Source organism: Capra hircus, chromosome 21 (genome assembly GCF_001704415.2).
Source record: "Capra hircus breed San Clemente chromosome 21, ASM170441v1, whole genome shotgun sequence".
NCBI classification, from domain to species: domain Eukaryota; kingdom Metazoa; phylum Chordata; class Mammalia; order Artiodactyla; family Bovidae; genus Capra; species Capra hircus.
Genome location: NC_030828.1, coordinates 32,055,474 through 32,078,912, shown reverse-complemented (window position 1 = coordinate 32,078,912; position 23,439 = coordinate 32,055,474). Strand labels below are relative to the sequence as shown.

The 23,439-nt window shown below is 37.0% G+C and overlaps 1 protein-coding gene across 2 annotated transcripts in view; it reads left to right on the top strand.

Annotated features, from left to right (window-relative positions):
- Positions 1-23,439, top strand: part of PEAK1 (pseudopodium enriched atypical kinase 1) — a 324,301-nt gene that overhangs the window by 54,973 nt on the left and 245,889 nt on the right. For both annotated transcript variants that reach the window (XM_018066252.1, XM_018066251.1), the window contains exon 2: positions 2,721-2,784. The gene's annotated coding sequence lies outside the window, so the exon portion shown is untranslated. The remainder of the gene's footprint in view (positions 1-2,720; positions 2,785-23,439) is intronic.

Here is a 23,439-nt window from a genome sequence, read left to right as displayed (position 1 = left end):
CCTGTAATAGCGTAGGCATCTTAGATGTTTCTGACGTGAGAAGGTAGTACACTTTTTCATGTTTAACTCCTGTCCCCACTATCTTGAATTGCCATGCTCTGTGACAAATATTTCCTATTATATCCTTCCCTATTGATCATAGCTTATAAGTTATATCATTGTATGTTTCTATTTGATTAACCTAATACTCCTGGTTCTTTTTGTTTAATGCTATCTTCATTGACACATTTATCTCTTTCTGTGTTTCATTTATATTTTTCTACTATTAATGGTATAATTATAAACACTGTAGTAGTGATTTTTATATTTGTAAAAGCTTTTAATTGTTTAAATAAATGATTAAATAATAAAAAACTAAATGAATATTTATTAATGCATATAATCATTATAATATTAATAAACATAATTAAAAATACATAAATTCAAAGCAATACATGTCAATGTTAAATATTATGGAAGTTTTAAGCTTATTTTCAGAAAGACTAGGTAAATAATCATTAATGCATACAATTCTTAGAAACAGTCATGACCTAACTGTCATTTGCTGGTGTAAAGGTGATAAACAGATGTTGATGCTTGCTGTTGATGCTTGCAGATTGCTGATGCTTGTACTTTCATTGGCACATCTAACTGAACCTTGGGAAAACAGCACCCAGGTTCAGAAGCATAACTCTAACCACACAGACTGCTGTTTGTACATGGAAGCATGCGATCAATACTGAATGGATAAATTAATAAAATCTCAGACTGATTCCAGGTTTCAGACTTTGGTTCTCCATAAAATGCCATTAACGTAAACATAAATGTGCGTATTTACTCGGAGCATTTTGAAAGTACAAAACATATGGAAAAACTTGAATTACCTATAATCTTTATGTAAAGTACTACTGAGGAGACTGAAAAAGCTGGCTTAAAGCTCAACATTCAGAAAACTAAGATCATGGCATCTGGTCCCATCACTTCATGGGAAATAGGTGGGGGAACAGTGGAAACAGTGTCAGACTTTATCTTGAGGGGCTCTAAAATCACTGCAGATGGTGATTGCAGCCATGAAATTAAAAGATGCTTACTCCTTGGAAGGAAAGTTATGCCCAACCTAGATAGCATATTGAAAAGCAGAGACATTACTTTGTCAACAAAGGTCCGTCTAGTCAAGGCTATGGTTTTCCTTGTGGTCATGTATGGATGTGAGAGTTGGACTGTGAAGAAAGCTGAGCACCAAAGAATTGATGCTTTTGAACTGTGGTGTTGGAGAAGACTCTTGAGAGTCCTTTGGACTGCAAGGAGATCCAACCAGTCCATTCTAAAGGAGATCAGTCCTGGGTGTTCTTTGGAAGGAATGATACTAAAGCTGAAACTCCAGTACTTTGGCCACCTGATGCGAAGAGTTGACTCATTGGAAAAGACTCTGATGCTGGGAGGAATTGGGGGCAGGAGGAGAAGGGGACTACAGAAGATGAGATGGCTGGATGGCATCACGGACTCAATGGACATGAGTCTGAGTGAACTCCGGGAGTTGGTGATGGACAGGGGGGCCTGGCATGCTGCGATTCATGGGGTCTCAGAGAGTCGGACATGAGTGAGCATCTGAACTGAACTGAACTGAACTGATGCTATCGTAACAGTCCTCCAAATCTCAGTGGTTTAATACAACAAAGTTTAATTTTTGCTTGTGCTACAAGTCTAATACATATCAACAGTGTCTTCTGTCTCTCTCTTTGGAGTCATTTAGTGAACCATCCTAATCAGAGCTCCATCTTGTTACTTGGGTAGGCCTTCCAATTGTGTACTGGTTTCTGAAACTTGTGGACTTCCCTGGTGGCTCAGACAGTAAAGTGTCTGTCTACAATGTGAGAGACCTGGGTTCGATCCCTGGGTCAAGAAGTTCCCTGGAGAAGGAAATGGCAACCCACTCCAGTACTCTTACCTAGAAAATCCCACGGATGGAGGAGCCTGGTATCCATGGGGTCGCAAAGAATCGAACACGACTGACTTCACTTTCTTTCCTGGATCTTATGCTTGATAGTATCTCATATGTCAGTATACATTTTAGTGGCTAAAGCAAGTCACATAGCCCAGAGATGAAACAGAGCAGTGAAGTGCAGTTCTACTGTGAGTCTCAGAAGGAAGATAATTGGAACAGCACTAATAACTAACATCTTATTTTAAAAACAACTCTAATTTTATTGATGAAAGATGATATCTCAATTTGATTTCCTTGGCCAATATAGATGAGTTTTCATAGTTTATCAGCCATTTGTTTCATATACTCTTCCCTTGTACTTAAGTTTATTATAAACACATGCTGTTGGTTTACTTTTTCATTTTCAGATATTTTGAGTACCGTCATTTTTGTGAGGATAGGAGGTCATAATGGTGATTTTATAGGGAGTGCAGACTTTTAGAAAATGCCTTTTCTTTTGAAAACTTGAGCAGGTAAAAGAAAAATATTCCTCTTGAATTGATTCCCCTCATCCCTTGTTAATATATGTTTTGATACTCTTTTTTTTTAAATTTCAAGAGTTGTCAAAATATTAAATAATTATAGATAATAGAAAGTTTAGCAGAATTAATATCCTTGACAGTCTACAGGTTTCTAAAGAACAACTTGAACATAAAATTTGAACAGTCAAGTTAGGTTTCTCCTCTTGAAAAAATTAAGTTCCCTACTCAGATTTAGTCATATTGACCACATCGTTTTCCTTTTTTTTTCAATTCAGGTATCTGCCTAAGCTGGAACTTATGCCATAAATATTTTTCTGTGGATTTTTCTGAAAACCCAAGGTAAGGTATTTTATGAATACACGTGTCTTTTAAAATGTATTTATAATGAGAAATAATTGTTTCTGAAAAATTTAAGGCTTTAAAAATTTAGTGTCTTTTCCTCTGGGTTTTAATAGGAAGCAAATACTATTTACTATAAAGCTATATATATAGCATGCTTACTTTTAATTTGTAAGACATTTGATTGGAATGAATGGAGCTGGTTCTAGTGATTAAAATAGTTTTGAGTGAATTTTTACTTTGTTTTTCATACGCAAAGATGGAATTCACACAGCTGTTCTCTGACACACACTTGAGAAAGATATTGGCATTATAATCTTATATTTTTAAAGGCAAACCTTTAATTAGTTAAGTCCTAGATTATAATATCTGGTAACTATTTTAATAGTTCTATTATTAAGAGTTTTCTACCACTCTGTTCTCTTGGAGCTGATTATTTTCTTTAGTTCCCACTGTTTGGGGGGCTTATAAAATAAGGATATATCCTTTAGTATGTTAGTGTTTGATTTCTGTGGCTGGTGTTCTATTCCAACGATAGTATCATAGCCCTTTTCCTTTTCTTATGTGTCTTGGCTCAAATCTTCTTCATCTTTAGATTTTTTAAAATATACAATTATAAGTCTGTCACCTGGTCTTTCCACCTTGAATCCAGCTCTGCCCTAAGCCATTCTTGTCACACTTATAAGGGTGCTTTTTCTAAAAGATAAATGTCATCATGTTAGTCCATGACTCAGAGTCCTTCAGTACCTTTACATTGTTTAAAGGATATTTTACAAACTCCTTTACAAAGCAGTATATTCTGCTTTTATCCATTTTTCATTTCACTGGTTCTCTGAGAGTGTTGGGAACTAACATTAAAAAAAACAGCTTTACTGAGAAATAATTTACATATCATAAAATTCACTTGTTTATTTAAATTTGGTGTTTAATTAAATTTACAGAGTTATGCAACTATCATCTCAGTCTAATTTTAGAATATGTTCATTACTCCAAAGAGAAATCAGTACTCATTAGCAGTCACTTCTCATTCCTCCCTCTACTCAGTCCCAGGCGACTACTAATCTACTTTCTCTTTGTAGAGCTGCCTATTCTGGACATTTCATATAACTGAAATTGTACAATGTGTAGTCTTTTGTGACTTACTTCTTTCATCTAGCATAAAGTTTTCAAGGTTCAGCCATGGTTCATTCATCACGAACCAGTACTTCTTTCCTTTTTATGGGTGAATAATATTCTATTATATGTGTCAGGGATTTAGCTGACTTAAGAGAGAGAGACAGAGGGAGAGATGGGGTTGAGGGTAGGGGTAGTACTGAGCGTCCAAGTGTCAAGAGTAGCTGGTTAAAAACAACGTTCCAAAATGAAAGTGATGGTCTAGCCTTTATTCACTTACTGAGATAGTATAAGCAAGAGGCTACACCTGAGAAAGTACAGGTCCTCTCACTCAGGGAATCAGTATGGGGGTAGGGGAGCGGTGGGGGGAGTCCTCTCACAGCTGAGGGAGCGCTAAACAAAAAGTTCCTGCAGTTTTATGGACCCAGGGCTATTTGGAGGCTGAGACGGAAGGGCTAGAGTATGGAGTCAAGAGTAGAGAAAAAGTATCTCTAATGTTTCCTTCCTAATGTGAAGATCGCAGAAGAAGCACCTGAGGAAAGGCCTCAGCTGCAGGCCACAGATTAAAGAAACTCCTGGAAGAATGTACCTGGGCTAGGGATGCAGCTGTGCTAAAGAGCATGGTCAACCTGGGGGCCTGCATCCTTGACCGCAACTTTGTTCAGAGACTGCAGTGTGTTGGCTGTGTACCAAATCTGGTGAGGGAAGGGCAGGTTTCCCATGTGAGGTCTGCTGGGGCCTTTGTAGTAATTTTTGGCTGGGTTGGAAAAGTCATAGGTGGATTTCTTGGTCAGGAGCTGTACTCTGCTATATGTGTATACCATATTTTGCTTATCTGTTCATCAGTTGGTGAACATTTAGATTGTTCCTACATTTTGGTTATGAATATTTTGCTGTGAACAGTTGTGTATAAGTTTTTGTGTGTGCATGTTTTCATTTCTCTCAGTTATATACCTAAGAGTGGAATTGTTGGGTCATTTGGTAAATCCATGTCTAGTATTTTGAGAAACTGCCAAATAGTTTTCCAAGGAGACCGTATCATTTTACATTCCCACCAGCAGTGTATGATTTGTTTTGCCATATCATCACCAACATTTGTTATTGTCCTCTTTTTTTTTTTTTAATTACAGCTATTCTAATGGTTGTAAACCACTCATTGTGGTTTTGATTTGTACTTCACTAATGGCTAATGATGTTGAGTATCTTTCCGTGTGCTTAACGGCCATTTGTGTATCTTTTTTTGAGAAAGGCCTATGCAAATCCTTTGCCCATTTAAAAATTAGGTTATTCTTTGATTGTAAGAGTTCTTTATATATCCTGGATAAAGTCACTTATGAAATATATGATTTGCAAATATTTTCTCCCCTTCTGTGAGTTGTCATTTCACTTTCTCAGTATTGTTCTTTGAAGCACAAAGATTTTATTTTTATCTGTTTCTTTTATCACTTATGATTTTGGTGTTTTATCTAAGAAATCCATGGTAATGGAGATTAATTTGTATTTTCTTTCAAATATGAGTTTTAATGTTTTAGATCTTAAATTTAGATCTGTGTTTTATTTTGAGTTAATTTTTATATGTGATGTGAAGTACAGGCTCAACTTCATTCTTTTGCATTCAGATACCCAGTTGTCCTAGGCCACTGAATTAGCTTGGTGCCCTTAATGAATATCGTGCTCATGTTCAGTCATGTCTGACTCTTTGAGACCCCATGGACTGTAGGCCACCTGACTCCTCTGTCCATGGAATTTTTCCAGGCAAGCACACTGGAGCAGGTTGCCATTTCCTACTCCAGGGGATCTTCCAGACACGAGGATCTTCTGGACCCAGGAGTCAAACCTGTGTCTCTTGTGTCTCCTTCATTAGCAAGCATATTCTTTACCACTAGTGTCACCTGGGAAGCTATTTCTGGACTTTCAAATCAATTCCATTGATTTATACATCTTCTCTTGTGCTAGTACCACATTGTCTGATTACTGTAGATTTTGTAGTATTGAATTCACAATATTCCTATTTTGAATTCTCCTATTTTGTTCTTATTCAAGATTATTTTGGCTCTTCCCCTCCTGTGAAGCATGAAGAGGTTGCTTGCCAGAACATAAAGTATTTTGAGAGCATCTTTTTCCCTTCCCTCCAAGTAAATTGAAAAACAGGTACATGGTCAGAAATTCAGATAGTACCAAAGGATTTACAGGGAAAAATAAGTCTTCCTTTCACCTTAGATCCTCTGTCCCTCTCTGCAGAAGAAAGTACCATTAGTAGTTGATTAGCTTTCAAATTGTTTTTGCAAATATATATATAAAATTTAAAATATCTTATGGAATTCATTTTAATCTGTGAAAATGTACTGTTCTACTTCTTGATTTTTCAACTGATTTCCATATCTTGGAAATCTTTCTGCATACTTAGATCTACTTCATTCATGTTCACAGCTGCAGGATATTTTGTGTATGAATATAGTGTCAATGATGTAACCAACATTTAGATAAGTTCCGGTCTTTACTTCCCTAAAAGCCATGTTGAAAGAATAAATTCTACCTTTTAAAATAAAAAATAAAAAATCATTGTTGTTGTTCAGTCACTCAGTTGTGTCTGACCCGTTGCAATCCCATGAACTGCAGTATGCCAGGCTTCCCGGTTCTTCACTATCTCCCAGAGTTTGCTCAAACTCATGTCCATTGAGTTCGTGATGCTGTCCAGCCATCTCATCCTCTACTGCCTCCTTCACCTTTTGCCTTCAACCTTTCCCATCATCAGGGTCTTTTCCAGTGAGTCATCTCTTCGCATCAGGTAGCCAAAGTATTGGAGTTACATCTTCAGCATCAGTCCTTCAGTGAATATTCAGGGTTGATTTCCTTTAGGACTGACTGGTCTGATCTCCTTGCAATCCAAGGGACTCTCAAGAGTCTTCTCCAACAGCACAGTTGAAAAGCATCAGTTCTTTAGAGCTCAGCCTTCTTTATGGTCCAACTCTCACATCTGTACATGACTATTGGAAAAACCATAGCTTTGACTCAAAGAACCTTTATCAACCGAGTGATATCTCTGCTTTTTAATATGCTAAAAAATCATTATAGTACCTAATTCTGTGCCTTAATTTTGGATTTATACTGTACACACACACATTGAACAAAGTGATAATATATACATAAAGACATCTTTAATGTTTAAACCTGATAACCTTAGTTATCACACTATTTATTTCTGGGATTGAGTGATAAAAAATTCAGTCTTCAGGTGTTTGCTAATTTGAACACTGATGAAAGAAACATTATACATGACTCTTATAATAGTTCATGTGCAAGAGATTCTCCTGCACTATGTAATTATGAATGGGGTTGCTGGGTTATATGGTACTAAATGTTAAAGGGATAATCCAAAATTTATTTCCAAAGTGATTGCCCCATTTTATCCTTCTACAATTAGTGTGTAACATCTTGTTGTTTTCCAGTCTCTACAATACGTGGTGTTTTTAGACTTTAAAATTTTGCTAGCTGAATGATCTAAAATAAAATTAATTGTGATCTTTTAAAAAACTCTTAAAAGTTACAGTGTTACAGTAAAACATATAGATCTAAAATATATAGTTCAGTGAGTTTTGACAAATGCATATACCTATATAATCCATACCCCTATAAAATTTAGAATATTTTTTTTTACTGCTTCAGTTTCCTCAGGCTCCTTCCTTGATATTCTTTTTCCTCACCACAGTGAACCACTAATCTGATTTCTGTCACTTTTTTTTTTAAAAGAATCATCTGTTTTCACCATCACAAAGTTCTTTCCTCCCATTCTCTCTTTCTAGTGTCTTTTAAAAAATTTGTAACTCAATATACATAACATAAAATTTATCATCTTAACCATTTTTAAGTATATAGTGCAGTGGTTTGAAATGCTTTCGTGTTGTGCAGCAATCGCCACCATCTATCCCCATAACTCTTTTTTTTTAATTAAAAAAAATTAATTACTTTATTTGGCTACCTCAGGTCTTAGTTGTAGACTCTGTAATTGTAGTTCACAGGCTTAGTAGTTGCAGTGCCCTTGGGCTTAGTTGTTCCGTGGAATGTGGGATCCTGGTTCCCCGACCAGGGATTGAACCTATGTCCCCTGCATTGCAAGGTGAATTCCCAACTACTGGACCACTGGGGGAGTCCCCCCATAACTCTTTCCATCTTGTGAAGCAAACTCTGTAGACGATAAACAACAAATCCCCATTTTCCTTTCCTTCCAGTCCCAGGCAGCCAAGATGGGACTTCTTGGTCCAACCAAAAGGGCACTTCAATAATGCTTTCTGTCTTTATGACTGACTACTCATATAAGTACTTCATATAAGTGGAACCATACAGTAATTTGTCTTTCTGTGACTGGCTTATTTCACTTAGCATAATGTCCTCGAGGTTTATCCATGTTGTGGTATATTTTTGCTTCCTTCATAAAGCTGAATAATACTCTGTTATATGTATATATCATATTTTGCTTATCCATCCCTCTGTTAATAAATACTTGGGTTGCTTCCATGTTTTCGCTATTATGAAAAATGCTCCTGTGAACTTTGGTGTAACAATATCTCTTTCTGATCCTGCTTTCAGTTCTTCTGGGTTTATATTCAGAAGTGGAATTGCTGGATCATATGGTAATTCTGTATTTTTTTCATTTTTGAGGAATCACCATATTGTTTTCCACAGCAGAAATAACATTTGACATTCCCCTGAACAATGCACAAAGTTTCCAGTTTCTCCACATTTTGCCTAAAATTGTTTGCTGTTTTTTTTCATAGTAGCTATTCTGTTGGGTGTGAGATGGTACTTGTGGTTTGGATTTGCATTTCTCTAATGACTGGATCATCAAAAAAGCAAGAGAGTTCCAGAAAAACATCTATTTCTGTATTATTGACTATGCCAAAGCCTTTGACTGTGTGGATCACAATAAACTGTGGGAAATTCTGAAAGAGATGGGAATATCAGAGCACCTCACCTGCCTCTTGAGAAACCTATATGCAGGTCAGGAAGCAACAGTTAGAACTAGACATGGAACAACAGACTGGTTCCAAATAGGAAAAGGAGTACGTCAAGGCTGTATACTGTCACTCTGCTTATTTAGCTTATATGCAGAGTACATCATAAGAAACTCTGGGCTGGAAGAAGCACAAGCTGGAATCAAGATTGCCAGGAGAAATACCAGTAATCTCAGATATGCAGATGACACCACCCTCGTGGCAGAAAGCGAAGAGGAACTAAAAAGCCTCTGGATGAAAGTGAAAGAGGAGAGTGAAAAAGTTGGCTTAAATCTCAACATTCAGAATACGAAGATCATGGCATCTGGTCCCATCACTTCATGGGAAATAGATGGGGAAACAATGGAAACAGTGTCAGACTTTATATTTTTGGGCTCCAAAATCACTGCAGATGGTGACGCAGCCATGAAATTAAAAGACGCTTACTCCTTGGAAGGAAAGTTATGACCAACCTAGATAGCATATTCAAAAGCAGAAACATTACTTTGCCAACAAAGGTCCGTCTAGTCAAGGCTATGGTTTTTCTTGTGGTCATGTATGGATGTGAGAGTTGGACTGTGAAGAAAGCTGAGTGCCAAAGAATTGATGCTTTTGAACTGTGGTGTTGGAGAAGACTCCTTAGAGTTCCTTGGACTGCAAGGAGATCCAACCAGTCCATTCTGAAGGAGATCAACCCTGGGATTTCTTTGGAAGGAATGATGCTAAAGCTGAAACTCCAGTACTTTGGCCACCTCATGCAAAGAGCTGACTTATTGGAAAAGACTCTGATGCTGAGAGGGATTAGGGGCAGGAGGAAAAGGGAATGACAGAGGATGAAATGGCTGGATGGCATCACTGACTCAATGGACGTGAGTTTGAGTGAACTCTGGGAGTTGGTGATGGACAGGGAGGCTTGGCATGCTGCAACTCATGGGGTCGCAAAGAGTTGGGCACTACTGAGCAACTGAACTGAACTGAGTGACTGAACTGAACTGAATGATTAATGATACTGAGCATCTTTTCCTGTGCTTATTGATTGTTTATAAAGGTTCTTGGGGAAATGTTGATTTAAGTCCTTTGCCCATTTTTGGGTTATTTGTTTTTTGTTGTTGAGTTTTAGGAATTCTCTATATATTTTGAATATTATTCTCTCATCATATATGTGATTTGCAAATATTTTCTTCCATTCTGTGGCTTATCTTTTTATTCCATGAATAGTGTCTTTGTATGTACAAAATTTAAAACTTTTCATGAGTCCAGTTTGTCTGTTTTATCTTTTATTACCTGTGTCTTTGGTGTCATATTCAAGAAATCATTGCCAAATCCAGTGTTGTGAAGCTTTTGCTCTATGTTTTTGCCTAAGAGAAACGTCTTACTTTTAGGCATATCTTTTAGGTCTTACAATTTGATGTTTGATCCATTTTAGGTTAACTTTTTTATTTAATATTACTTTAGGGTTTACCTTCATTGTTTTGCATATGAATTACCACTTTCCCCAGTACCGTTTGTTAAAGAGACTTTTTCCTCATTGAATTGCTTTGATGACTTTCTTGTCATCAAAAATTGGTTGACTATACATGTATATGTCTGTTCCATTGATACTTTTTTTTCTTTTTGTTGATAACATGCTATTTTGACTAGAGTAGATTTTTAAGTTTTGAAGTCAAGTAGAGTAAGTTCTCTAATTTTCTTTTTCTTAAAAATTTGTTTTGGCTCTTCTAGGCTCTTTATTTTTCCTTTAAATATTAAAATCCACTGAAATTTAGGTTTTAAGATCAGCTTTTCATTTTCTGAAAAAAACATTTATAGATTTTACTTCACACTATTTATTCCACAGATCAAATTAAAGTGAGTAGACATCTTAACATTTTAAAATTAAATCTTTAATTTCTTAAGAGCTATGTATTTTTTTTAGTTTTCAGTGTATAAGTCTTTTATTTTTTGTTATTGTAGTGACATATTTTAAATGTTTTGTTTCAAGTTATTCATCACTAGCATATAAAAACAGAATTTAATTTTGTATATTGGCCTTTGTTAAGTAGCTTTTTTTCTTAAGATTTTCCAGGCTTTACTGTGTAATTGTGATAGGTATATAATCAAAGACAGTTTTACTTCTTCCCCTCATTCTGTCAGTTTTCCCTTGCCTTATTTTACATACTGGAACCTCCCGTACAACTTTTAATACTTGAATTAAAAGTTAATACTCTCATCACTTGAGATGAGAGTAGACATCCTTGGCTTTAAGGAGAAAATTGTCAGTCATTCATAATGACATTAACCTTGGATTGAATAGTCCTTTCTGTTCCTCATTTGCTGAAAGGTTTTTTCTTTTTTTTAAATCATAGTGGTTGATGTTGAATTTTAATTGAGGTCACAAAGGATTTTTAAAAGGAGGTATAATTGTGACTCTCATATAGATATAAAATGAACACTTGTCAAGTATTTTATTTAAGTCACTAATGAGGAAACTGGTAAGATGTTTAAATCAGTTCAAAGGGAGATTCGAAGAACTGCTTATTTATATGTAGTAAAGGAATGCTAAAATAAAATTTTCAAATAGGTGCAAAAATTGGTCTATCTCCTGGGCCATTATCAATTGTAATCCACTGGACATAACTAATTTGCTCTGTTGTACACAAGAATAGTTCACATTATCATCAATTTTCTACATTTTATCAAATTGAAAAATTTCTCAAAGGCGATGAAAGATGGAGGTAATGAATGTGTGAGTTCAAGAGAACACTCACTAGGTTTGGTTTTTTTTAATTGTTTGTTTGGTCTGGGTCCATTTCAAAGCTTTTCACTGTTTTTCATGACACAGGGCCTTGCTTTGAAAATCTATAATCCTTTGTGATGAACAGTTTTTTGTACATGTCTTGGTTATATGTTTGTGTTCTGCCATGAAATGCCTCTTTATTGTCTCCTGCTCTTTTTTTTTTGGCGATGTTCCAAATGCGTTTGTATGTGTATGCTAGTGCTATATGTGTTGTTGATGATAGTGCATTATGAGTTGTGTGTATTGTGGATACTTTATGCTAGTTTATAAGTTGTATTTTTACTTTCTTGAAGGTATTTTTTGATGAACAGTGGTTCTTAATATAGTGAAATCTTTCCTTACTGATGTCAAACAATAGTCATCTTTTCCACTGAGTTTTGTAAAAGCTGCTTTTGATGTTTAAATTCTTGCCATTGATTTTTCATATGGTATGATGTTAGGATCAAATATCCCCCTTAAAAAATGGATGTTATGTACTGAATATATCATTCCCCCTGCTCCAAATCTGTATGCTGAAGCCCTGACCCCCAGTGTGTGTATGTGGAGATGGGACCTTTGGAAGATGGTAAAGTTAGATGATGTCCTGTAGGTGGGTGGGGCCTTGCTCCAGTGAGGTTAGTGCCTTTATAAGACTTGCTGCTATCTGCAAGCCATGAGCCTGACCCTGCTGGCACCCTAGTTACAGACCTCCAGCCTCCAGAATTGTTAGAAAGTATTTCTGTTGAAGTCATCATGTCTACGTTATTTTGTAGGAGAGCATTGGGTTTACATCCTGATGATATCAGGGCAGGAGTTAGAGAGCCCCAGGCACTCTGGGGTTGGGGTCAGTCACTCCTAACACCATACAGTATAACTTCGGGTCACTTCTTTACATTTTTCTCTTGAGGAAGAGATTTGTGTAGGAGGAGGGGGTGATGTGAAGAAACATCCAGGGCAGATTAGTGTGTATCCAGCTATTTTTCTCAGCTTCTATTTTTCTGAGGACCAGAGACCAGTGGTTGTCCCACAGATGGGACCAGGTTGTGTGCACAAAGGTGTTGGGACCCAAGAAAAGCAAAAATTGAACTTCAGTAGGTGTTCTGTTTTGTTATCCCATGGTTTTGGTGGGGTGCCTCTTGCCTCAGGCCAAAACCATCATTCCACACATAACAATTCAAAATGGGTCCTTGTTATCCCAGGGGTTTTTCATAGGTTTCTCCATTTTTTCCTGTGTAACTTCCCTAAGGGCTGATCTCCTGAAAGAGATTTTGAGTCAGCGATTTTGCTGACTCAGCATCTCAGCAGGAACTGGAGCCAGTATAAACTTTTCTTGGTCTTCTTAGGCTTCCTTTGCATAATTACAGGTAATTTTAATCTGACCAAGTAGGTTAGTAGGTTCAGGATTCCTCAGTTCAGTTCAGTTGCTCAGTCATGTCTGACTCTTTGTGATCCCATGGACTGCAGCACACCAGGCCTCCCTGTCAATCACTAACTCCTGGAGCTTGCTCAAACTCATGTCCATCGAGTCGGTGATGCCATCCAACCACCTCACCTTCTGTTGTCCCCTTCTCCTGCCTTCAATCAGGATTCCTCAGTTGTCTGCAAACCTTCTTGCCATATCTGAAGCCCTCTAAAGAGGTTGTATAGAGGTATAGGCTGATTGTAACAGAATCTTTTTGACCATCCAGTCGTGTTTCACTGAATTTTTGCCCAGCCAGAGCTGGCTTTTTGGATCTGCAGAGCCAAAATGTCCTTTAGGTGGTGTAAGTTGCTCAGTTCTAAGAAGGTCTCTTACTTAACATGGCTATCCTTCTGCTAAGTAATATTGCTTTAAATTCTAACTCTGGATAGTCATTCTTACCCCAAATGGCCCATATATTTTAAAGTATTTAATTGTATCTCTCATGTAATTTGTATTCTGCGTATAATGAGTGTATTAATATTAAAATGTTTTAAGTTACTTACATCAAAGGGATGTGTTGCTCCAGGAGAATATGCTATATTTATCCTGTTGTTTTTCTTACTGCCTGCTCTACCTCTGTGCACACTCCAGATGATTAGTTTACTACATCATGGTATCTTCCATTACAAATTCCTGTGTTGTACTTATTTTCCTTCTTTCTCTGTGCTTCCAGGGGAGAGGCAGGACCTGTTTCTTATTTGTTTCTGTATGCTTTGCCCTGGCATACGTCCTGCCAGATTTGCCATGAAGTAGGTGCTCTATAATTATTGAATTCAATTAACACATAGCGAAGTACTTAGAATTCATAACAGGAGTTGCTTTGTATGGGGAGAAGTATGTACTCATAATTGTGGTAGGTCCTTATTTTGCATCATTGAAATAAATGGTATGTGAGGCATTTTGTAGGGGAGAACAGGACCAAAAGATACTTACTTGTAAGCTATGTCCAAAGGTTTTGATAGGGGTCTTTGAAGAATCTTAGGCAGGAGATTAACCTGACTAATATTTTATTTTAAGGAGATGATTTTGAGGATAGTATGGAAGATATATTGATATGGAGATACTGTTTGAAAGGTAGTCCAGACAGGATGTAACTGAAGAGGGGTGGAGTTTAGGGAAGTTTAGCAGGTAGAATCTGTAGAACTTGAAAACTGATATTATCAGCTGTTGCTTGAGGGAGGAAGAAGGCAGGGTGAAGAAGAGGAAGAAATCAGGGACAACTCCTGTGTTGGGCAGTTTACTAGGTAGTAGTACTCCTTATTCCCAGTGCATGTCCAGGTATAGGAAGAACTTGGGTAGGGATGGATAAGATGCTGAAATAGTTTAGTTTGAGGTTTCCCTGTGATATTCAGGTAGAGACGTATAGATCTGTCTAGTTCTTAGAGAGAGGTGGGGGCTTGAGAAAGACAGAGATTTGGGGGTTAATAAATTTTCAGAAGTAGTTGAAGACATTGAGGACAAAACCCTTGGACCTGTCTAGTTTTAGTGGACAAGTACAGAAAAAGGCACTGGGAAGGAGATCAAGGAGAAACCAGGTGTTAACAAAGGATTTTTCAGTAACATCCTTGGCTTCCTCTCTTCCTAGAGACCATATTTTCCTCCCAGCAACCTCTGTTTGATCTTTGTCTTCAGACCTTTTCTTGCTTTGAACATTCTCTGCTGGGCGAGACTGTAGATGAAAATAATTTTACTTTTGAATCCAGCAATTTGCTGGGGCCTTTATATTTCCTTAAATTCTGCCTGAAAACAGAATACTTTCTTTAGCTCATCTTTCTAACTGTACCTTCTACTGTGTGTACATAGAAACCAGTTGACACTTTGAACTTTCTGCTTGGAAATTACCTTAGCTAGAAGAACAGTTCCTTACCAACATTTTCTGCTTTTTAACTTAGCACAGGCAACAGTTTTGCTAAATTTTCTGCTGCTTTGTAACAAGGGACTCTCTTCTTTCCTCTGGCTTCTGAGAGCACTTTATTCACTCTCCTTTGAGCCTTCTCCAACAGCCTCCTCAGCCTCCTCAAGGCTCATCAAGCTTTAGCTAATGAGATTCTTAGGGCCCTGCCAGGTTGTGTCTACCACCAAATCTCAAAGCCAGTATCACATGCTTTATGTTTTTGTATGTCAACAGTCTAGTTGCAGGTACCGAATTCTGTTCTGGTAACTATCACTGTTTAACCAACCATCCGAAATGTAACCCCCCAGAACCTGCATTACTTTTCCTTCCCTAGCCTTAGAGGCCTCTCAATGTCATATCCACCACACTCTGTTGGTTGCAAAAAAGTTAAGTGCCACCTTGGATTTAAGGAGAAGGGAATTAGGCTCTACATCTTCATTTTATTTAAAAAAAAAAATTTTTTTTTAAAATTTGGCTGCACCACACAGCATGAGGAGTCTTAGTTCCCCAACCAGGGATTGAATCTGTGCCCTGTGCAGTGGAAGCGAGGAGTCTTAATCATTGCGCAGCCAGGGAAGTCCCAGGCTCTACTTCTTTATAGGGAAGTGGCATGTTTACATCATAGAAAAGCATGTAAAATGGGAGATATTTTTGTAGTATATTTGGGAAATACAGTTTGCCATAGATGGTTAGAATATGTAGGATTACAAAGGAAAGCAATTATATGAACATATTATTACCAAGAGCTTCCCTGGTGGCTTAATGGTAATGAACCCATCTGCCAACGCAGGAGATGTGGGTTTGACCTCTGGATTGGGAAGATCCTTGGAGAAGCAGATGGGTAATCACTCCAGTATTCTTGGCCTGGGAAATCCCATGGACAGACAACTTGGCAGGCTACAGGCCACGGGGTCACAAAAGAGTCTGACACAGCTTAGCAACTAAAGAACAATAGCAACCATTACCAAATGAATTGTGTAGAGTAATATGTGCTTGGTTAACATACTACACAAGATATAGTGGAAGTGAAGTGAAGTGAAGTGAACTTGCTCAGTCATGTCCAACTCTTTGCGACCCCATGGACTGTAGCCCACAGTATGGACAGCTTCTCCATCCATGGGATTTTATAGTGGAAGGCTCATAGTAATTTAGTAAATTTGTAAATACAGTATATGTTAGTAATTTTAGAGGTTGTAGAAAATAAAGAAGTGATATATTTTGCCCCCCAAGTTCTTGAGTCTTCTGAATTCTATGCACAGACCCTACAGCCCTAGGTTAAGAACCCTGAGATTAATATAATGGTGTCAGCAGAAGATGTTGCTGTGGACCAGGGAGTGAATTTGCTTGAGGGCAAAGACTAAAGGGAGGACACATAGCGTAAGTTCCATATAGTAGTTTTATTTATCTTTTAAGCTAAAGGTTTTATTGTTTTTTAGGAATACAAAAAAAATGTGTTTTTTAATGAGGGAAAGACACTAAGAAAGTGAAGAGAGAAAATTGAATACTACAAAATTTAAAAGATTTCTGAGAAGGCAAGAAAGGGTGTGGTCTAGGGGTTACATGAAAGCATTAGTCTTGGACAGAAGGAGAGGCAAAAGGAAAGGATGTTTGTAGGTGGTGTTCTTTATCAGGTCATCTGACACTGAGAAAAATATGGGTAAAATAAATTCAACCCCGGAGCAAGAGAGGCCAAAGCACACCTCAGAAAGACGGTTACAGCAGAGATCCTGGAAAATATGAAAAATGTTAGAGAGGAAGAAAAAGTAAAACAGAAAAAGTGAAATAGAGACAGAAAAAAAGTAACTTATAATACAAGTGATGGCTTCAGAAGACAAACTTTGCCTCTTTTACAGTCGTCTTTAGTGTTTTCCATAGGCCAATTCTCTTTACCGTGGATATGGATACAGAGAAAGTTAGAATGAGAATAAAATGCAGTTATCTATTTTGATATCTGCTTGTTTAGAGTTAAATTTAAGTGTCTTGTTTAGTATATATAATTAATATTTGGAATGCCTTTGACACAAAATGACATGAAAGCTGAGAAGCTTCTTTTTCATAGTTATTTGGCGCTGATTTTTAAAAATTTGTTTATTTTTAAATTATGCACATTCATTTTTAATTGAAGGATAATTGCTTTGCAATGTTGTATTGCCTTCTGCCAAATATCAGCATGAATCAGCTATAAGTATACATGTATCCCCTCTCTCTTGAACTTCCCTCTCACCCCTGTCCTACCCATTTAGGTTGTCACAGAGCACCAGGTTGAGCTCCCTGTGTTATACAGCAACTTCTGCTAGCTTTCTATTTTATATATGGGAATATATGTGTTTCAGTGCTACTCTCAATTCATCCCATCCTCTCTTTCCCCTGCTGTGCCCACAAGTCCATTTTCTATGTCTGCATCTCTATTCCTGCCTTGAAAATGGTTCATCAGTACCAATTTTCTAGATTCCATATATATGTGTTAATATACGAAATTTGGTTTATCTCTTTATGATTTATTTCACTCTGTGCAGCAGGTTTTAGGTTTATCCACCTCATTAGAACTGACTCAAATTAATTCCGTTTAATGGCCAAGTAATATTCCACTTAATCTGTTCATCTGTCAATGGACATCTAGGTTGCTTACATGTCCTAGATATTGTAAATAGTGCTGCAGTGAACACTGGGGTACCTGTGTCTTTTTCAGTTCTGGTTTTCTTAGGGTATATGCCCAGTATATTCTGGAATTGCTGGGTCATGTGATAGTTTTATTCCTATTTATTTTAAGAAATCTCCATACTGTTCTCCACAGTGGCTGTATCAATTTACATTCCCACCAGCAGTACAAGAGGGTTCCCTTTTCTCCACATCCTTTTCAGCATGTATTGCTTGTAGAGTTTTTGATGATGGCCATTCTGAACAGTGTGAGTTTTGATTTGCATTTCTCTAATAATGAGTGATGTTAAGCATTTTTTCATGTGTCTATTGGGCATCTATATGTCTTTGGAGAAATGTCTGTTTAGGTCTTCTGCTCACTTTTTGATTGGGTCGTTTGTTTTTCTGATATTGAGCTGCATGAGCTCCTTGTATATTTTAGAGATTAATCCTTTGTCAGTTGCTTCATTTGCAATTATTTCCTCCTATTCTAAGGGTTGTCTTTTCATCTTGTTTATAGTTTCCTTTGCTGTGGAAAAGCTTTTAAGTTTAATTAGGTCCCATTTGTTTGTTTTTGTTTTTATTTCCATTACTCTAGGAGGTGGGTCAAAGAGGAGCTTGCTGCAATTTATGTCAAACAGTGTTCTGCCTATGTTTTCCTCCAAGAGCTTTATAGTTCCTGACCTTATATTTAGGTCTTTAATCCATTTTGAATTTATTTTTGTGTATGGTGTTAGGAAATGTTCTGATTTCATTCTTTTACACGTAGCTGTCCAGTGGGGTTGGTATTGAAAAGAAGTATGTGTGTTTGCTGCTTCCATGCTTACAGCTGGATGGAAAGTGGCCTCAAAAGGTCTATGGTTTTCTTTGTCATTAGCCAACAGATGCTTGCTACAGTGTATTGCTCAGAGTTCTTTATTTAATGTGAGGGCAGTGCATCTCTGTTCAGTAAGAAAAGCTGTGCAACACAGTAGCTCATTTGTGGATAAAAAATATCTGCCTTTAGCCACACATTGATCCTTCACTAAATGATTTTTCTTTTTTTCCACTAGCTTCTTATCCAATATGTGGTTGACTTATCTATCTTCACATTGCTTTGACTTTTCTAGTAAGTTGATCCTGACTTCAGTATGTCTATCTTAAGGGGGACATATTTTTTTTCTGTCAAAGAATTACTTCAGGTCTTCTCTAAAACATTAAAAAATTTAAAATTTCAGGTCAGGAGTATATATCATTAAAAAAACTTAGGTTTCTAGGCACAAATATCCATTGATACACAAGTATGGTATGAAATTGCAAATTTGCCATATTACATATATACAATATTGTTAAATATTGTATACATTATATACTTTACCATATAAAATATTTCTTAAATGTTTGTTTCTGTTTAATATTATAAATATATATATTTACATAAATATATATTAATATACACACATATGTATTTACCAAAATTGTGATAAAGTCTAAGCTTTCTCTACAGCCCCCATCTTCCCATAGCAATTGCCCTTTGGCTACCTTTCAGACATAGGGTGGGTTTCCCAGGTGGCTCTAGTGATGAAGAACCCAGGGTAAGAGACATAAAAGACACTGATTCAATCCCTGGTTTGGGAAGATCCCCTGGAGGAGGGCACAGCAACCCTCTCCAGTATTCTTACCTGGAGATTCCCATGGACAGAGGAGCCTGGCGGGCTGCAGTCCAAAGGGTCACAAAGAATCAGACACGATTGAAGCAACTTAGCGCTTAGTTTAGGGTTGCACATACTTACATGAGGACCTGTCCTGGAAATGTATTCTGCCATTTGGGCTAGGAGTTCTGGGATTCCAGGTCAGTTGAAAGTAGTCTGTTAGGGTGAGACTCAGTAAGGTGACACTTCCTTTTGGCCCTTTTCTCTGCTCACTACATGGAGAGAGATGTGTGTGGCCACATGAGGGCCAAATCTTGTTGCCTTGTTCTAAAGGCAGTAGTGGTTTTGCAAGTGGTTTTGAGCAGAAACCTGTGTGGAGCCCAGTAGTGAGTTTAATGATCTTTTAATAAATCTACTAGACTTGATTGCCTCCAACTTTATTCCTTCCTTTTGTTGTATGGCCAGAGGATTTCTTTAAAACCAAAGTCATTATCACATCCCTGCTTGAAACTTTTCAGTGCTTCACACTTTTATTGAGATAAAGGCTGGACTCCTAACATGGGTTCAACATTGTTGAAGATCCTTTGTGCCCTGTTCTGGTCATTGCTTACTTTTACTGTTAGTGAGCTCTGTTGTTGCCCTGACAAACAAGTCCTCTTTTCTACTTATGCAGCTTTGCATATGCTATAGGTCTGTCCTACTCCCCTTTCCTCATGAACAATCTCTAGTGTATTTACCAAACTCCTGTGCTACCCTTCAGTTGAGTCTGGCTCTTCGCGACCCTAAGGACTGTAGCCCACCAGGCTCCTCTATCCATAGGATTCTCCAGGCAAGAATACTGGAGTGGGTTGCCATGCTCTCCTCCAGGGGATCTTCCCAACACAAGGACCAAACCCACATCTCTTATGTCTCCTGCATTGGCAGGCGGGGTCTTTACCACTAGCACCACCTGGGAAGTCCCTACTCATCCTGTAAGTCTCTGTTAAAATATAGTCTGACAAGCCTTTCTTCACTTCCTGAGGAAGAATTCAGTCCTTCCCCTTCTATATTTCTGTTGTGATTTGTACACGTTACTTTTATAGTACTTGTTGCCTTATGTAATAATTGCTTTTCTGTAAGCCATGCCCTCTGCTTCTAAAGGCAGGAGCTAATTTGATTCAGCATGCTATTTCCTGTACTAATAGTGTGTAGTACACAATAAGTGCTTAATAAATGTGTGCTGAATGAAGACTGTAATTAGTGGAACATTGTGAATTGCTCTAGAGGACTATGTTTGCAGTAAACTGCATAATGAAGGTGATTGAGAAATGGACTATTTCAATAATTGATCATACTGCGTAACAGTCAATTTCAAATGATTGATTTTAGATAATTTTAAGGCAGAACAAAATGGACTGTACAGAATTTATCTGTATTAATCCATAAGATGCTTCAGCATGATCTTTCTGAATCGTGTGATCACTATTCCTAGCTAAGAAAGCTATGGGAATCAGTATTATCTGTACTGTTGCTTTTTCACAAGCTGGGGCCTTGTTTTTTCAATTGAATCTCTAACACATTTACTTAATGGTTTGTCTACCTAAAAAGTATACTATAAAATTAGCACTAGGTAAAAGGGATTCAAAATTGTGTTATTATCAAGTGTAGTTTTTAAAATGCTCAGAAGACAGACAAGCAACATACCTTAGGGTGTAAGCGCAATCTCAGTTTATCAGAAGGCTTACTCTTCTACGTTCAGACCTAGGATGTGCCTTTTGGATGACAGTCCTTGATGGGTCCAAGTGAAATGTTATGAACTGAGCTAAGCGGTTAATGTGATGGTAGTCTCTGGCCATAACTATTTCAAGTGCTTGATCCTCACCCATATTATGTTCTTCTCTTATTCATGGGAAAATAGTGTGAGTGATTGCTGCTCATTTGTATATTAATTTAATGGTTCTCTTCTCTCACTCACCCAAAAGGCAGTATTGCTAGTTATTAGTTGCAAAACTCAGAAATTACTTTGATGCACATGGTCCTTTATTTTCACATCCTTGAAAGTGGTTTTGAGCAGAAATCTGTTTGGAGCTCAGCTAACATGTTCTTATTTGTACAAGCGATCTGAAAACCGTCATAAAGACTGAGCTCTGACCTCCTCCATTGTTGTGCCACGTCCTCTTTTAAACCTAGAAATCTTCCTTCAAAGCTTGATCTTTTTAAAAGCAAGAATTTGGAATATCAAGAAAATTTATATATTTTTAACAACATTCAGAAACGTGTAAATGTGACTTACTTAGATGCTGTATTTTCAAATGGCTCATCTCCATTGAGCCCTTTTAATCAGTTTCCCAGCCTGTCTGTCCCTTCAGCTGCATAATAATGCAATATTTGTAACATGATTATTTTGCAGATGTGAATCATCTTTAAGTACAAGAGTTGATTGACCTAAGGGTTAACTACAAAATCTTACATAAAATAAAGAACAATTTATAGGATTGCTTAAGTAATTTTTAAGAATGTGAGTATTGGAATCATTAATGATAGAAACAACATACTGCTTGATTATGATAAAATATTCAGCAACACACTAACCCAGCTGTCCTGTTTAAATAATCTATGAATAAACAGAATAAAAATAATTCTTGATACTGTGCACTAGACCAATATCTACTGAAGTTTTAGTTTGGGAAATATGTCAAAAAATTTGTCTTTGATTTGAGTATTTTAATGTTAAGAGGCTGATTCTGTTAAGTAGAAAATGGAAACATTTATGTCTTTGTAGTATGACTTTAAACATAATTATTAACTGAATATGACAGTGTGATTACATGCTAAGACATAGTTTTTTCTGTTAGTCAAGTTATGAGTAAGAAAGACTCAGTCTCTGTTTTAAGAGAAGCAGTATTCAGTGTCCCTGGTTTTACACATGGTTCCATCATCACTAACTCACTGGCTGACTTTGGTGCTTTGGATTTTCTCATGAGGCAGATTAACTGCCTCATAGTGAAGATCAATTAGATCTGGTTTGTGAAAGTGCTCTATAAAACATATGCCACCTTTAGTAGTTAAGTAAGATTTTAGCCCCTTTTCTGCCTGCTTTTTAACTTCAGGCTGGTCATTCAAACTCCCTGAGTTTCTGTTTCTTTATAGGTAAAATACAAGAGTTTGGCCAGTATATTCTGGAGGAGTACTATTTACATTATATTCATCACTTACAACCTATAATTTATAATAATCTTTCTCTCTCTCTCTCTTTTTTTACATGTGCTTGCCCGTATTCATTTAATGGATATTGGGATTACCCTGTAAGACTGGATTCCTTTAATCTTCACCTGTTACATTTCATTTAATTTTCCTCTCAATCTTGTGAAAGTAGGTGATATTCTGATTTTACTGATAAGGAAAACTGGGGTTCAGTTTAGTGTTAGAGGTGGGATTCCAGTCTCTGATGCCAGTGTTCTTTTTTTTTTTTTTTACTAGCATGTGGCTTAGTGAAGACGCTTTGCCACATACATCATCTAGAGCAAGCTTTTGATCTCCATTATTTTTCTATTCTTGTTTCTCAAAATGAATAGAGCCTTACCAAAATGCCTTTATAGAGAGATGTGCCTATTCAATAGCAGTAAGCATAATTTGGCTATTTTTGCATTATAGCACCATTACAAAAAGTCTTGTTGGCATTATACAACAGTGCAGTGTTATCTGGGAATCCTTCAGTGCTGGAAAATATAGTTTGTCTTTCAAATAAAATGAGTTCTATTTTAATACATGTATTTTATTTTTAAGACATAGCATTGTTTAATATTATGATGCTTGTAACTTATATCTGTGCTTTCTGTAGAAGGAAAACAGTCGATTTAATTACTTATGAAATGTTTTTGTTTTTAAAATCCTAATTTGTGATTAGGATTAGATCTGGTTTGTGAAAGTACTCTATAAAACATATGCCACCTTTAGTAGTTAAGTAAACTTTGACTGTGTGGATCACCATAAACTGTGGGAAATTCTGAAAGAGATGGGAATACCAGACCACCTGACCTGCCTCTTGAGAAACCTATAAGCAGGTCAGGAAACAACAGTTAGAGCTGGACATGGACCAACAGGCTGGTTCCAAATAGGAAAAGGAGTATGTCAAGGTTGTATATTGTCATCCTGCTTATTTAACTTATATGCAGAGTACATCATAAGAAACG